At 30.0% G+C, this 14,103-nt stretch overlaps 1 pseudogene; it reads right to left on the reverse strand.

The window, feature by feature from the left end:
- Nucleotides 1–303: 303 nt before the first annotated feature.
- On the reverse strand, nt 304–13,879 carry LOC115706880 (uncharacterized; annotated as a pseudogene).
- Between the last annotated feature and the right edge of the window lie 224 nt (nt 13,880–14,103).

The raw sequence follows: 14,103 nt of genomic DNA on the forward strand, positions 1-14,103 counted from the left end.
TAATTTTGGCCTTCTTCATCAGTTAGAAGTTAGAACCTATTATGATTCTTTTTCTACTCCAAACTATTATCTTACCTAAAAAGTTGTTTTCACAGTTGGAAATAAAACTGCATATCGATTTTATTTATTTCATATTACTTTTATATATTAACATAACAAAAAAAATAGTCAAATTTATTTTAACTGTATAAAATATTGGAAAATTAATTGGTAAAAAAGTATAAAGTTGTCAAACAGTGTATGTACTTAATATCTAAAAAGAATGAACTTGGGAATTTAAACATTGAAAGTAAAAAATTTAAACTATCCTACAAAACTATAGCCTATGGTGTTAAGTAAAATATCTCATGATTTTTACAGCTTTTGCTTGAATTTAGAATCCAAAGAAGCCAAGCTCACTAGCTCTCTCCTTCTTGGATGTCACAAAATATTGGTAAATAGTTGTCACGGCGAGCAAAATTCCCGTTCCAGAACCAATAGCTCCCATTAAATTAGCTAACACTGTCAAACCACCGATGCACATGCCATCGAATGCTGCAGCGGTAGGAATGTAACGGTTAAGCTCCTTTCGCAAGTTCGATTCGTGATGTCCAGGCATTATCATTTGTTGTTCCTACAATTAAAGCCAACAAAAGAATGATATGTAAAACACACATTTTATAACACTATTGTAGTACACGCTTTCTTAGAAGGGTAATTTCGTAATTTTAACCGATGAGGATATTTTTGTCATTATACCTTGAGTTGTTTAGCAACATCTCTAGCAGTTGATCCTGAAACTTGAATCCATAATTTGGAGAGAATTGCACAAATAGATAATATGAACACAATATAGAATGATGCATGGATTGGATTGGCTGCTATAAAACTGCACAAATGAATTGAATTCTTTTAACTATTAGTATATATATTTGGAAGAAAGTAATTAAATAAAAGAGATAATGGCGGCTAAACCACCTGAACTTTACGGTTTGTAACACTTAACCACAAAAACCGAATTTTTGGCGGCTAAACTACCTAAATCCTGGTTCCGTTTTGCTCTGACCGTCCAAAAATCACAGTTAAGTGCCACGGTGGACTGTCCACGTGTATGCACTTGTACACGTGACAAATTTTTAGAGGTCCACGTAATTTTAATATTTAAAAAAAATTAAAAAAAATCTTTTTTTTTTCTCTTTCTCTTTTTCTTTTTCTTTCTCTTTATAAAAATTAAAAAAAAAAATGGACAATGGTTCTGAAAACTAGAGCTATTGAAGCCAAGTTGATGGGCATTGATCTCAGCACTATCATGTTCACTATGGAAAGAGGACAAGATGTTTCAAAGGTCAGCTCTCTCTCTCTGTACATATAGTTTGTAGTCAATTTGTAATAGATCTTGTGGTTGTGAACTGTTTTCTGCGCCTTTTTTTTTTGTCTTAACAGGTGAAAGAGTTTGTGTAGGGTCAAGCAGAGGCATATGAGGTGAAAATTGGGGATCAAGTTTTTCGAAGGCCTGGAGCTTGGATTTGACGAGTTGCTGGAGCTTAGATTTGACTGCCTCAGTGAGGAAGTCATAGATCATGACATCTGGAGCCGGTGGCGTCGGAACCGAAGACTGCGATGAGGCGATCGTGGGTGAGGTGGATGCGGTTCGAAGCGCTTGTGTGAGCAAGGTCTGAACGGGAAGGGTTCGGTTGTGTGAGCGGCGAGCTATGGTGGTAAGGAGATGTTTCATCGGCATGGCTACTGATTGGGGTGTTGGAAATATTTTACCAGGATCTAGATTTACTACCATGTATATTTCATTAACATCCTAATATGAATTCTAAAACAATGAAATAAACACATATGAAGTTTAGGAAACCTTACATTGGGTGCAGCGGAATATAATGACTCCTTCCATTCAGATCTCTAGCCCTTGATTCGTTTCTGTAGGAGAACATAATCAAGATCTGAACCTGGATCTCTTTCTCTTCTTCTTTGATGTTGATTCTCCTTCTTGATTGGATTCTACACAATCTTCCACACTATGATTGAGATACCACTTGATGTGTGTGGGTACTACTCTATCACTAGGGTATTTCGAAATTGAAGAGAAGAAAAGAGAAGAAGAGGGTGGCGGCTATGGCTCAGATTTTTCTGAAAAAGAATAAGATGCATGTTCATAGTTTCCTGAAGCCATCACTTTCTATTTATAGAAAGCCATCTAGGTTTAGGTTAGAATTATATGGCATTAAAATAATGAAAATATAAATGGTAACCCCTATACAAAGTGTCCGGCCATATTAGTGGATAATGGGCCTCACTTTACAATTTTGCCATTTTTTCATTTCTCAATCCCATTTTCTCAAAAATGTCAATTTTTCAATTCAACCATTTAAATGTCAATTCTAATTATTTAATAACTAAAAATTAATTATTATATAATATTGTCATTTAATATATTTATTAATTAGACATATAAAGTCTCTTAATTAACAAATAAAACCTAGAATCTCTTTTCTTTACAATTTCGCTCTTGCTTAGTGAAAATTCATAAACTAGACATAGTCTAACTTTAGAATTATAATTAATTAATTAAAATAAATTAACTGAGTCTTACAAGCAGTATGGTCTCAACTAGTATGAGGACCATGGACCTATATAACCGAGCTTCCAATAAGCCGAACCGAATTTACCAAATAAATTCCCTAACTTATTAATTCCTTATTGAATCCACACTTAGAACTTGGAATTGCACTCTCAGTCATATAGAAAGCTCTATATATTCCACGATATAGATACGCTATTAGTTATCCATTGTTATAATCCTAATTCGATCACTGACCCTCTAATAGATGATCTACAATGAATAGGAACTAAATTATCGTTACACCTTCAATGTATTTTATCCTTAAAATACTTAGCTCCGTATAAATGGTATTTCAGCGAAGTGAAATGAGATCTCAACCATTTATCTCTGTTTAGCCAAGCTCGAAGGATAACATATCATTCGCAGATCAATGTACATACAGGGGTGGATATGAATTTTTCTTTGTATTCTTAAAATAATCATTCTAGATTTTACCTTATGCAAAAGAAATTTGAAATGTTTGAAAAATTTCATGAATTTCTAACAATGGTGAAAAACCATTAAAGTAAGTGGTTAAAGATCTTGCGAACTGATATGGGTGGAGAAATAGTTAGTAGATATGCAGTTCAAAGATCATTAAGTTGATTTTGAATTATATCCAAACTTACCTTCCAAGAAATTCGGGTTGCATAGTTACTAGTCGTTGGCTAAGTCCTTCTATGGTAATACAATTTCAGAATGATGCAACGGTTGGGTACTTAGTGTAAACTATTACTAGATTCATGGATGACCTAATCGAAATCTTAAGAAAAGCTAGAACTGTTAACCATGGTTTGCATGTTTGTTAGCTATTCTAAGTGATTAGGGGTGGAACATCCCATAGTCAATAGATAAGAAAGTGTTTGTTTAAACAAATACTAATTTTCTAAGAAAATGACTAAGTCTGAAAATAAAGTAGCAAATAAATGAGATATTTTTTCTTGATTCCAAAAGTGTTCTATCATCTTATTCTTTACAAGATGATCCCACTGCCTCTGTTGTTTTGACACAACCGAAGAGGTCAATACCATGTAGTTTTCTTAGTAATAATTCACGGTACCTTGTCGTAGTGGGAGGGTTTCAAGGAACTCGCTGTTCTTATGACTTGGAAGACACTAGTGATTAAAATCCATTGTAAGTTTAAACAAGTAATGGATTGTCAAAATAAGAAACTAAGAAGAAAAGCCAAGAGAACTATGGTTTAATCCATTCACATGGAGTAACCTAAAGTTTTCTATTACAAGGACATGAAAGGAAATTTTCGTTTATAAGTCTATTCAATGGACTTAACAAAACTTCCTGTTCTCAGTAAATCTAAACCTATGGCTCATGGTATACCTAGTTAATTACTTACTCTAGTGCAAGCAGCTTACTTCGGTAAGATGATGAAGCATTTTCTTTTTAATGGAAATCTATAGAAGCTTCACAACTTCTAGACATAGATTTTATTTATCTAAGGAAAAGTCTCAACTATTCCAGAAGAGATAAAGCCATGAAAGAATTTCTTAAATCAACAGTGAGAGGTCTCAGATATGCTTTTGTATGCCTAAGACCAGACACCTACTGTTGAGTGGGAGTAATGAGTAGGTATCAGATTAATGCAGGAGAGGAACATTGGAAGACAATCAAGTAAATCTTAAGATTAAGAAGAGGAACTATATGTTAGTCGATAAGGGTGTGTTTAAAACTCTTAGACTACACCACATCAGATTTCAAGACTTTCCTTTGTGCCAGAAAGTCTGCTGATAAGATATTACTCTGGGGGTGGAGTAGTGATTTTAAAGAAGTGTAAGAACCTATCTGAAGTCTCTTAGTCTACCAGAGAGAGACTGGATGTTAAAGAAGCAGGAAAGGTACTTATTCAGTCTGAGGAAAGTTCTATATAAATCCATACACAATTCAGAAATTATTAAACATATAACAAGTAGGAGTGACAAGTGAAAATACTAAAACATACAATCCTAAATAATTTCCAAGGTCCTCAACAAACTGATATCAGAGTCCCGTTTAGGCGAGAGTCAGTGATACCATCCATTGAATAGAGTTGTCAGCTCATCTAAAATGATAAACATTCTACCAACCTTTTATTCGATCAAGATTGGAAACCAGCGTTGTCCCGTTTAGGCGAGAGTCAAGGCTATTCTATCTTATGAGCTTCCACCATTGTTTCATACTTTTGTAAGTCAAATACAGTCGCCACCATTAGGGTGATCAATACTAATGTAAAACACTTACAAATAATATTATCTTTCGAGATTCTACGGCGTTAAATTGCTAATGAACGTTCTTCCATTAGGGAGGATTACTCACTAAAACAAGAACTATGTAGAACAACAATGGAGATCGAATGTCCTAATAATAAAGCTCATTATTTAAAGTGTATTTTCTTCTATTATCTATTTTAATCTATTTATTTTAAATATATATTTATTTAACTGATATATATTTATAAATTATACTTAGATGGATATGAAGATAACGTGAATTATTTCCATCTTAGTGATAATTTCCAATAAATATTAAAAAAATTATTTAATTTAAGTTGTTTCAAAATTAATTTAAATTAATTTACAACTCAAATTTAATTTTCTATAAATATATATTGCATTTCGAAAAATTGAAGTATATAAGAATACTACTTTCGAAAAATACTTTAAAATAAAATAAAAATAAATTCTGGAAAAATTATTCTAATTTTATGTTGGCCCAAAATTAATTAATAAAAATTAATTTTCAGCAAAAATATAATTTTCCTATTTAATTAAATATTTAAGAAAAATTTCAAATGTTTAAGTATCATGATGAAAATCAACTTAAATATTAATTTTCTATTTAATTAAATACACTAGAAAAATACTTCAAGCATAACAGATAATAACTATCTAGACTTTCATTGACTAATTAATTCATTTTCTAATAATAATATATTTTAGTTTATTTATTTTAATTAATCATTAAATGAAAAAATCATTGATTTAAGTTGGTCCAAAATTAAAATAAATAATTTTCAACTTTAATCTATTTTTCAAATAAAATTCGAAATTTCTGCATTTAAGAAATGTAATTTCGAAATTGTGGGAAAAAGATTAATAAAATAAAATAAAATATATTTTGAAAATTATTCAAATTTAAGTTATTCTGAAATAAGATTCCAAACTTAAAATAATTTCAATTTTTAATTAAATAACATGAAAATAATAATATTTAAGTATCATGATGAAAATCAACTTAAATATCTAAATTTTCAATTTAATTAAATGTATTAAATTCAAGAAATAAATAATTAAGTATAGAGGAGACTTAATTATTAATTCTAGTTTAATACTAGGAAAAATATACTTAAGTTAGATTGTACCAAAATTAATTATTAAACAATTAATTTCACAATCTATGATATTTTCCTAACTAAATATTAGAAAATATAATTAGTACTAGAAATAACTATCTAGAATATATATCATTAATTAAGTGTTTTTCTAAAATTAACTTTAAAATATTAAATGAAAAAAAATTTCATATATTTTAAAAGTTAGTTATGTTGCTAATTCAATTTTAATTAGGTTAGACTAATATAATTAACATAATACAATTATGTAAATAAGGCAAATGGGCCTTCACAATTTGGGTAGTTCATGTGAGGGGGAGCTGGGTTCAGTATGTCGTACCCACATCTATTGGCCTCCATCTCTTACACAAGGCCCAAAAGAGAAGAATTTAACCTTTAAATAAACAATTGTTATTCATTGAATAAGCCCTAATCTAATTGGGCCTAAATAAAATTACTTATGTCAAATTTTATTTTAGCAACCTAGTCCATTAACTTAGTAAAACTTAAATGGGCTTCCTATATGCATCTAAGCCCAATAGCAAACATATAGGCTCACATAGGTCAAATGATTTGGATGGGCCCTATCATGTTACTAGGTTTACACCGATGAAAGAAGTATAAAATTTACCTGTTACAAATTATTCATAAGATCTATTGACAATAGTACTATGATTAAAATTAGATCATTGGATCTGTCAACAAGTTAATCATAGCAATTTAGATCAAATAAATAATAGGTTTGTTAAAAGAGTTTTGAATAAACAATATAAAATTAAACAAACATTGTCCATGTAACAAATGTGAAATAAGATATTAATATAATTAAATTATTATTCTTAAACTAACCAACTAAATTTTAAAAAATTTAGGGTTGTTAAAACAAACCTTAAAAATCTCAAAATTTAAAATTAAAAAAAAAATGAAAAACTAATTTTAAAATATCTAGGTTTATTTGAATTATATTTATCAAATTAAATTAAATATCAAATAAGATCAATGATTTGAAAAAGAATCTTGAATACAACTTCCAAATCTTATAATTTAATAAAATTAAAATAATAAAAGAAACCAATTTTAAAATAGATTTGGTTAGATAATTATTATTTTAGGAATAAAATAATAAATAAATAATAATTACTATAATTATATGTCAAAATATCTCAAATTAAGCATTATTCAAATATCTACAAAAATATCTAAGTTATTTAAATATTTAAAATATAATTTATAAAATTTCAATATGTAAAATGATATAAAATAGTAAAATATCATTTTAAACTTATAATTTATAAATAATTAAATATTTAACAGAATAACAATTTTTTTTTTTGAATTTGAAAAAATTATGGTTAAAATATCTATAAAAATATCTAGGTTAATTTCAAATTTATTAATTATTTAATTTGTCATATAAGATAATTTTAATATCATACTTCAAATAAAAAGATAAAGTTATTTTTTAATTGAAATTATGTTAAATATCAAAATATCTAATCTTATAATTAAAATATATATTAATATTAAAAAAATTAACAAATTTTTAAATCTGACCATAATTTAAAAAATTAAAATAATCAATTTTTAAATTTAAACCTCAAAATATCAAAATTAATAATAATTATTAAAGATAAATATTATTAATTTGAAATATGATATTTAAGTTCAAATATATATTTAAAAATAATATTTTATTTTAAATTTGGGGTTTGAAAATTGAAAAAAAAAATAGAATTTTGGGAAAAATCCCATGAAAATTGGGTTTGGAGTGTAGGCTGCCCAGGAGGCTGCACGTCCCTTTGCGCGCGCGGAGGTGAGGGACAACAGGGTCCCATGTGCGGCTCGTCTCGGCGCTGGCAGGATCGTCTGGGCGGATCTGCAGGGTGCTCGCGCGCGTAACCCAGGTTGTCCGAGTGCCTGGTGCGATTGATGCACCCACTCGACATCCATGGCACCCAATTTTCCAAAATTCATAACTTCTTCGTTTTTTATCGGAATTTAGTTCCGTAAAAAACAAAAATTGCTTAATTTTTCACAAGGAATCCAAATAAAATATTTTCAAAAACAGAAAAAAAATATTTTTCATGGAAAAAATTCTGTACAACACATATATTCATCAAACCACATGAAACCATCCAAATCACACATAACATCGTTTTAATTCATATTTCATAAAAGTAAATCATTACCATGGCTCTGGTGCCAGTTGTTGGAAATATTTTACCAGGATCTAGATACTACCATGTATGCTTCATTAACATCCTAATATAAATTCTAAAACAATGAAATAAACACATATAAAGTTTAGGAAACCTTACATTGGGTGGAGCGGAATATAATGACTCCTTCCATTCAGATCTCTAGCCCTTGATTCCTTTCTGTAGAAGAACATAATCAAAATCTAAACCTGGATCTCTTTCTCTTCTTCTTTGATGCTGATTCTCCTTCTTGATTGGATTCTACACAATCTTCCACACTATGATTGAGATACCACTTGATGTGTGTGGGTACTACTCTATCACTAGGGTATTTCAAAATTGAAGAGAAGAAAAGAGAAGAAGAGGGTGGCGGCTATGGCTCAGGTTTTTCTCTGAAAAAGAATAAGATGCATGTTCATAGTTTCCTGAAGTCATCACTTTCTATTTATAGAAAGCCATCTAGGTTTAGGTTAAAATTATATGGCATTAAAATAATGAAAATATAAATGGTAAACCCTATACAAAGTAGCCGGCCATATTAGTGGATAATGGGCCTCACTTTGCAATTTTGCCATTTTGTCATTTCTCAATCCCATTTTCTCAAAAATTCCAACTTTCTAATTCAACCATTTAAATGCCAATTCTAATTATTTAGTAACTAAAAATTAATTATTAAATAATATTGTCATTTAATATATCTATTAATTAGACATATAAATTCTCTTAATTAACAAATAAAACCTAGAATTTGTAACGCCCGTACTTTTATTAAAATATTAATTTTATTTACAAGCGTTAAACGCGAAAAATTATAATGTCGCATTTTTATTTAATACTTGAAAATGTTCACAACTGGCCAGTTTTCGTAAAAAAAAACATAATAATTAATAACTAAAATAATTGCGACATAAGTTTAATAACGTAAATAAATAAAGAGAGCGCCCTAGACCGCCTACAGTTATATGGCCCTCAGCGAGTTCACACACACAAGCGTCCAAAGTTTCACTCGCCACCGGCTTTCTAAACTTTCAGTTACCTTGGTCTGCACATGGTAATTTGATAAGGGTGAGCTACTAAACTCAGTAAGGAAATGTGTGTCAGGTAGTCACATAAATAAAAAAAACAAAACTTAATTAAAATGCACATGCACATATTTAGGCATATAGCAAAACATAAACTTAATCATATCACTAGTCACTAATAACTAGGTTCTAAGCTAAATCACATAATAATGATTACGCCCGAGTCTAATTTTGGCAAATAAACTCGAGCTATTGGACTAAATGGCGGAGGGCTGGGTTCAGTAAAATCGTACCCACTACTAAATGGCCCCCTATCTACCATATAGACCCAACAGTCAAGTATTTAACCATTATCTTCTCGGTCAAACCATGTCACATAAACTATAATCTATTTAATTTAAATAATGGCAAACTACTATACATTATTTAAATAACAAAACAATCATAACTAAATAATGTGAATCTTATAAACACACTATTTACATACATACTTAAATAACATGAATCTTATAAACATATTATTTAAATATATATCCTTAGCAATGGCCATGCTCTAATACTGTAAACATACAAAATAACATGAATCTTATAAATATATTATTTAAATATATATTATAAAGTACATTAAATAACAAACAATAAAGAGTCAGGCAGAAGACCTTAGTTAACTTCTCTTTTACTATTCCCACTCCTTCTATGAATGTCATTACATACAGAAAACTTATGTTTTTCTACTTAATTTCCTTACCTCGAATGTGGAGTTCTAGCCTTGATTGTAATGAGAGTGATCCAAGCACAGCACACAATAAACATATATAAATCTACATGTAGTTTAAGTGGAATCAGTCAACTTCTCTCCATACATATCACAACAATATGCCTAAGTGTAAATAACTTATTTCTAATTCAATAAAGCACTCACACGTATATGACTAGCCATACTAATAATAATAACATTACTAATTACAATAATTAGAATAATAATAATGTATAATTATCTATATATATTATTTAGGTACTTAGATACAACTGATTATTAATTAAATCATCCATTAATTTTATAAGCCCTATTCAAAAATATTTATATCTTACAAGAAAATACTATTTTCTATGAAACCATTATTTCCACATCGAGATATTAAGACTAACATAATAATAACCAAATATTTTGGTTATTACAGAATCTCTTTTCTTTACAATTTCACTCTTGCTTAGTGAAAATTCATAAACTAGACATAGTCTAACTTTAGAATTATAATTGATTAATTAAAATCAATTAACCGAGTCTTACAAGCAGTATGGTCTCAACTAGAATGGAGACCATGGGCCTATATAACCGAGCTTCCAATAAGTCGAACCGAATTTACCAAGTAAATTCCCTAACTTATTAATTCCTTATTAAATCCACACTTAGAACTTGGAATTGCACTCTCAGTCATATAGAACGCTCTATATGTTCCACGATATAGGTACGCTATTAGTTATCCATTGTTATAATCCTAATTTGATTAATGATCCTCTAATAGATGATCTACATTGAATAAGAACTAAATTACTGTTACACCTTCAATGTATTTTATCCTTAAAACACTTAGCTCCGTATAAATGATATTTCAGCGAAGTGAAATGAGATCTCAACCATATATCTCTGTTTAGCCAAGCTCGAAGGATATCATCGTTTCACTTCTAAATTCCTATAGAAGTTATAGACTCCATATTTATGTTAGCGCTCCCACTCAATTATACTATCATATTCCCAAAATGTACGTATCACTCTGACCCAAAAGTAGGCTTAACTAACAAATCAAAGAACATGTATAATACTCTTGAGATCAAACCTAACCATATCAGGATTAAGATCATTTGATCTAGGATTTAACAGGTGATATTGAATTGAATAGATATTACGGTAAATTTTAATATATCTAATCAAAGTTCAATATCGCTCCTTTCCAATGTATACTTAATACATCCGATGCTGGTAAACTTTGCCAATGCCCTGGAAAGGACATAACACTTATCCAAGGTGTAAGAATACCTATCGCTGATTATCATGTCAGTCTAAATCCAGTGAACTGGCAAATCAGGGAATAAACTTTTGAACATATAATTAAGATTATATTCCACTGTGCTGACAACACTATAATCATTAACAAATTTATATGTTCTGGACTTAAATAGAATTCATACATTATATATATAATCATGTGAACCATGCAACATAAAATGTTATTTCTGATCTTTATTAATAAGTAAATCTGATTATATTAAAATGAGTTTTATTTAGGGCACAAAACCCAACATGGGGGACGTCTCGAATCTGTCCGTTGAGGGTGTGCTATGTTAGGGTTTCAGTGGTGATGGTGGTTTCAGTGGTGGTTTTAGGGATTTTGGGGTTTTGATTGTAGTAATGGCAGAAGAAGAAGAAGAAGGGGTTCTGGATTCGAGAAGAAAGAGAAAGAAAGAGAGAAAGAAAAAAAAGATTTTTTTTTAAATTTTTATAAATTGTTTTTTTTATTTTTTTTAAATATTTATAATTATTTTTTAAAATTAAAATTACGTGGACCACTAAAAATTTTCCACGTGTACAAGTGCGTACACGTGGACCGTCCACCGTGGCACTTAACTGTGATTTTTGGACAGAGGTGTGCAGAGCAAAACGGAACCAGAGTTTAGGTAGTTTAGCCGCCAAAAATTCGATTTTTGTGGTTAAGTGTTACAAACCGTAAAGTTCAGGTGGTTTAGCCGCCAATATCCCTAAATAAATTAATATTGAGAGATTGTTGAAAATGAAATAATAGAGAAAATGATAATTAGTTACCTTGAAGGTTTGGTGATATAATAAGCTAATCCACCAACAGGGACATACTCACCACTACATGAATATTGTTCAGATTCTTTCCAAATTCCCAAAAGATTTACTAGAAAATTTCCATTAAATCTTTTGTAGAGCAACTGTATATACGCATATAGAGAATAATAAGAAAATGTAAGATTGGTAAAGCAAGAAAATAGTGTTTAATATATCAATAAAAATGGTGTATTAGTTGTTAGCTTTGGCTAATATTTTTGTGTGTTAAAATGTATTAGGTGTTCGTTTCTTTTAGATATTAAAACTTGAGATATTTGCGGTAAAATTTCGTAAATCTTTACAATTGTTACACATATGACCTTAAGTAAAAAAGTAGCGACAAAAATATTTTATCTTGCGATTTTATTGCGGTCGTACCCTTTTTTTGGCCATGGGTTAGCTAGAAACATGTGGCGATATATTATAGAACCACATATTAAATAAGCTAAAGAAATATATCGCCACCTGTTTCTGAGCTGACACTTAACAGGCTTAATAGGCACTTAACAACCAAAAAATAATACGACTACAACAAAATTGTAAGATAAATACTTTTGCAATCATTCTTTTTAATTAGGGTCATGTGTAACAATTACAAATATTAAAACACTTTTGTCGTAATCCCTCTAAATTTTAATGGTGCTCTTTTAAACTTTTTAATCGAAAAAAATGATTATGACAAAAAAAAAATATCCAGATCACACATACCTGGGAGATAAAGTAAATGTTGGAAACAAGTGCAGATTGAAGTATAATAGGCATGTTGGAGGTGTAAAACAATTTGATAGGATACGAGTCTTGTTGTCCATGAGCATTCTTCGATCTCACGTGAAAAAGAACACGAAACCCTTGAAAGTAGACAACAACGAGGAAAATCATGACAGTTGAGAGCAAATTCGTGACATTAGGCAAATTTCGCCTAAAATATGCTTCGCGAAGAGCGCCAGCTTTGTCTGTTCGGGTTAATAAATGATGGAAAAGAGCTATAACAGCGCCTTCAAACTCAACTCCATGACCACTACTGCTAATAGTGACTGGGCTAAACGCCTTCCATATTATATTCTCACTAAAAAATCAAATGACATTATCCAATCATTAATTGAATCATTAATAAAATGGCTATAAAATAAGAAAGACTAATTAGTACTTACCAAATGTTTGTTGTGATGAAAAGTGAAATAGTTGAGCCTAAGCCATAACCCTTTTATAGAAGCTCATCTAGGGATATGACAATAATGGAAGCAAAGAAGAGTTGAAGAATAATAAGGATGGAATCTCCAATTCCAATTTGATCAACACTTCCATACATTCCCAAGCAAGCATAAGCAACAACTTCACCAATCGCTATCAACATACTCAGTAATTTTTGTGCTCCGTTTCTACAAAAAAACAACAAATATTAGAATTTTATGTAAGTTAGAATGTTAATGTTACATTATTTCTCTACTTTTGTGTTACGATGTTTCTTTCATGTAAGGTTACTTATTTATAAAAAATAAAACAGAAAATAATATCAAACAGACTCGAGTTAGTTAGAGTAAACATACAGAAGAGCTCGATCCTCGGGAATATTGTTGTCAACTCGAATGATTTTTGAGCCAACAAGCACTTGCATTACAAAGCCTGATGTTAGGATCGGTGTTATCCCGAGTTCCATAACAGTGCCACGGCTGCTCACAAGAATTATACGCATCCAATAGAATGAATCTGTGGCGGTTATGGATTGAATACCATACAATGGTAATTGGCTGCGTACCAAAAATATGAACAATGCTAAAACACTGTACAATACTTTCTCTCTGAGTGTACCTTTCTGTTCGCGCTTTGAACTTCGAGTAAAAATAGAAGGATAGGCCTCACCATATTCAACAAACGAAAACCACTTGCTCCCATTTTTTTATTGAATTGAAAATTGAAGTATTTGCTGATGAATAATATAGAATTAATTGAATTGGAGTTTCATTGTTCAATTCGTACGTATGTGACCTTAAATGCTTTCTGCTTTCATCCTTTTATAGTGAATTTAGAATTATGTACTTCTATTATAAATATAATTAATCAGAACAATCTTTTACATCTTATATCTGTTGGATTTTATGCCCTAAATAAAACTCTTT

The sequence above is a fragment of the Cannabis sativa genome, chromosome 1 (genome assembly GCF_029168945.1).
Source record: "Cannabis sativa cultivar Pink pepper isolate KNU-18-1 chromosome 1, ASM2916894v1, whole genome shotgun sequence".
Taxonomy (NCBI): domain Eukaryota; kingdom Viridiplantae; phylum Streptophyta; class Magnoliopsida; order Rosales; family Cannabaceae; genus Cannabis; species Cannabis sativa.